General features: G+C 29.2%; 1 long non-coding RNA gene across 1 annotated transcript; it reads right to left on the bottom strand.

Moving 5' to 3' along the window:
• Positions 1-214: 214 nt before the first annotated feature.
• LOC139096099 (uncharacterized) lies at positions 215-1,063 on the bottom strand. The gene is made up of 4 exons (XR_011544920.1): positions 932-1,063; positions 739-872; positions 604-677; positions 215-531 (listed from the first exon to the last, which is right to left on the bottom strand). It is a non-coding gene; the product is annotated as an uncharacterized lncRNA (long non-coding RNA).
• Positions 1,064-3,974: the final 2,911 nt, after the last annotated feature.

Here is a 3,974-nt window from a genome sequence, read left to right on the forward strand (position 1 = left end):
TTGCAATCGATGTCGTCTACAATCGATAAATGGAACCTAAAAAATCGTCAATTCGAAATATTTTCCAGAAGTTTAGACATTTCAACTGCTTAATGTAGTAAATCAAAACAAAATTGGAGCTCTGGGCAACATTGGATTAAAAAAATGGGTCAGCAGCATGAAGTGTAACTAGTATACAATTAATGAGAGCAGCAAGATTGAAATGAGACGAATATTATATCTTCAAAATATTTATTCGTTTGTTTGTTATCTCACAGGTTATTTCTGATAACTTTTTTCAATGCTTCAGATAATTTATAAAAACTATACAAAAGGAGTATTTTTAAATATCATTTATGAGTTCTCTACTAAAACCTTTTTATACATAAAGTAGCTGATAATCAGGAATATAAATGATAATGGAAAAGCAACCGATAACACAACAACAAAATCCCATAGTTTTATTACAACCGCAAATATAAGAAAAACTCCTGTCAATATTGTTTGGAGACTTGAGACAGTAATCAAAGGAATCATTATTTTGTGAAACCTCTGAAAAAATAAATTATTATTATTAAAGTTTGATTTGATGAGAAATTATTACTAGCCAAACCTAAAACTTACCTTAGCAATGCCTCTAATGAAAAGAGCATAAGAAGTAAAATTGATAACAGAAATCATGAGAAAAATAAGAAGGACTGCAAAGAAAAATAATTATTATCGCCATTTTTAATGAATTTAGTACTAGTGTGTACTTACATTGAGTAGGAATACATCTTTCCATAAAATGTTCTTGAGCAAATGATTCGATAGAATTACAAGAGTCAGTTAAAGTTACTACTAGCTCAAAAATTAATCCAATAATACATATTCCAAATAGTGAAGCACCAAAACTTTATGAAAGAAATATTACTTGATTTTAAAATTATTTTTTTATTATAATAAAACTTACAATCCAACAATAAGAGCTTCAGTTTCTAAATATCTGTTTAAGATTTTTTTGTTGAAAGGCATCCTTAATTAAATTTTTGGCTTTATGAAATGAACTGATTCTCTTGATGAACTTGCGAAGAATAATTAAGATTTGTCAAAAACAATTTATTTATTCTCACTTTTACATCTTCACTCTCAAAAATGAGACTATTATCTGAAACGTAAATCTGTTTGTCAATTTTATGGGTAAATCAACGAAATAGTCTGTTATCATATTATTTTCAAATATTTTTAAAATGTATATTCTTAAGTATTTTTACACAAAATATTCTTTTCGCATATTCTCTTTTGCAGAACTGCCTTTGCATATGTATATAATATTCAATTTTAAATACTTGATTATTATGAAGCTTGCATGACCCGATAAGAGCCCATAAAGATCGCATTGAATTTTTTTAAGTAACTTTATTCTTTACAACTTATTTAAAGTCCACTTCCTCAATTGTGTGCTATTTTAAATTATATCTTACTTAAGATAAGAATCTTAAAAAACAATTAAACGAAGCATTGCCCAAACATTGCTTAAGAAGCCATTGGAATAAAGTAATCAAGACTGTGTCTTCAAAATGTCTGTTTTTTGACATTCTGTATAAAAAATAATTTTGTTTAATGGAGTTTGTATTTTTTCTGTTCAATCTCATTGTCATTTACGCAACTCAGTTAGTTTTAATTTACTTTGTCTCAAAATGACCAAATACTACGTAGATATTGATCCAAAAATCTACAAATTATTCACACATGTTACCACAGCTCCTCCGCCTCTCATGAATAATTTAAAGCGAAAATGAAAATTCTCGCAAAACGGAAGACAACTTAAAGACAATGAACATAATCATCATCATTAATGTCGCCATTTGCAGCACAGTAAGTAGAGTAAAATGTTGAAAATTAATGGGTGCTTTTTTGTGAACCATAAGAATGTCACTTAAATTCACATCATGGCAATCAACGTTGATAATCACTTTTATGATGACGTTGCATAATGTGCATAAATGATGCCATTTTTGCTGCTGTTTTTGCTACTTAGCATGGGGTTTTAGCATGCATACTTTCATTTATGTAATTATGGAAAGAGGAAAAGGAGTGAAAAAAATATTTTGTTGGAGATAAGCTCAATTCACCGCATGGAGACATGTTTATATGTGTACATAACATAATATCGCTTTTTTCGTTGTGAAACTTTTTTTATGGTTTTTATAGAATGTTAGCTACTTAAAGCTACTTATTTAAAAATTAAAAAAAAAATAAAAATTTTAAAAACAACTTTATTTTCCAGTCCACCTTCTGTGGGTGAGCCCTTCCACACATTTAATTCGCTGATAACCTAATTAAATACTAGAAGAATCATAATTGAAAAAAACAGTTAAGCATCTGACGAAAAAACGTATTTTTCCCCATTTTAGTTTTATATATTTTTTTTTAAAATTTGTCAATGTCAGACACAAAAAGGAAATTTAAAGAATTACAAACATACGTATGCTTACATAACTTTAGCTTGACACATTAAAATTCGTACATTTATTGTTATTAAATTTTGTATTTCTTTTTTCTTCGCGTCCCATATCATAAGAGATAAAAAAAGGAAAAACGATGAATAAAAAAATCTGCAATATCATGAACGGCTGAACATGATTCTTAATTTTCCACAGCGATTATCTTTGAGGATGTAATATGATATTTTAAAATGTGTGATATAATATCATTATTTTCGTTTATTCAAATTCTTTCTCACATGCTTAAAATTTTCTTTTATCTCTTGTGATAGGCGGGTTATATTTTCGTGGAAGAAATTTTTTTTTTAATGGAACAGATTTGGGTTGTAATTATTTTGATTTTCATCTCATAGAAGCCGTAAAACTAGCTCTCTTGTAGTCAACTGCTTGCCTATTTTCAATTACAAGTGCAGCACTTTTTCGATCGACAGCTCTTTCCACAATTCGCGTATGTGAATTTTTGCCATCAATAAAGTCAACCTTAAAGACCTTCCTTGAAAGAACTTCAGCCAGTCTTCTAAAAATGTGTTCAACTCGTCTAACTAAGTATGACTCTGAGAATCATCCTCTCAAAAATGCCAATAGAACGTTCATCCGCAACAGACTTCCACTTTTCTTCCAAAATATTTTCTCCCATTATTGAGATCGAGCTTCCCATTATTATATGCCTCAGATGAGGGAAATTTCATTTATTCCCTTAGGGAACTACGCTTATTTTGACAATGTGATTAAACGTTTATCTCACAATCTAACAAACCATGAGCATACTCACCTAAATACACGTGCCGATGAGTGTGCTAAATTAATATAATTGAACATACTCAATGTTAGAAGCATACTCATGAACATGCTCCAATGAAGACATTGAAAATTTTCATTTTCGATAAATATGCTAATCTTTAACAATTTTTCTTGTATAAACCACGACAAACTTTAAGAGTAAACATACGTCTTACTCCAAAAAAAAGCAATGAGCTTGCAAAAAAGCATGAAATATTATAAATTTTTCTCCTTTTCCTTATAAAATATAATATTAGAACAATGCAATGAAAGAAACATGAAAAGCATCATGTATGTATGAATGAATTTATACAGCAAGAAGAGATAAAGTGGAACGGAATACATACATCAGCACACATTTGAGAAATAAAAATTGTTCAAGCTTTATTTTTTCCCTCTTTCTTGTTTTCTTTATTTGTATTGTCGTCGACAATAATCTTGTGAAAATTGAAGATTTTCTTGAGGATTTGCCAGACATAACAGCAAACATGACACTTGATTATTTCCCTTCTGCTTTTGCATTATAAATTTATATTGCATGGTTTTATTTGGAAGTACAGAGTATTTATCTATTACAATTTTTCATCGAGTAATACTTTTCCACATTCGCGGTATTTATTTGCTTCTAGTGGAGTAAGCAAAGCTGTGCTTTTTGCTACTATTGAAAGGGGGATTCATGGTTAGAAGAATACTAAAAACACAGTTGCGAGAACACAATTTTGAGATTAT

Source organism: Chironomus tepperi, unplaced genomic scaffold, assembly GCF_022539635.2.
Source record: "Chironomus tepperi strain 1889 unplaced genomic scaffold, CSIRO-AGI_Ctep_v1 contig_376, whole genome shotgun sequence".
NCBI classification, from domain to species: domain Eukaryota; kingdom Metazoa; phylum Arthropoda; class Insecta; order Diptera; family Chironomidae; genus Chironomus; species Chironomus tepperi.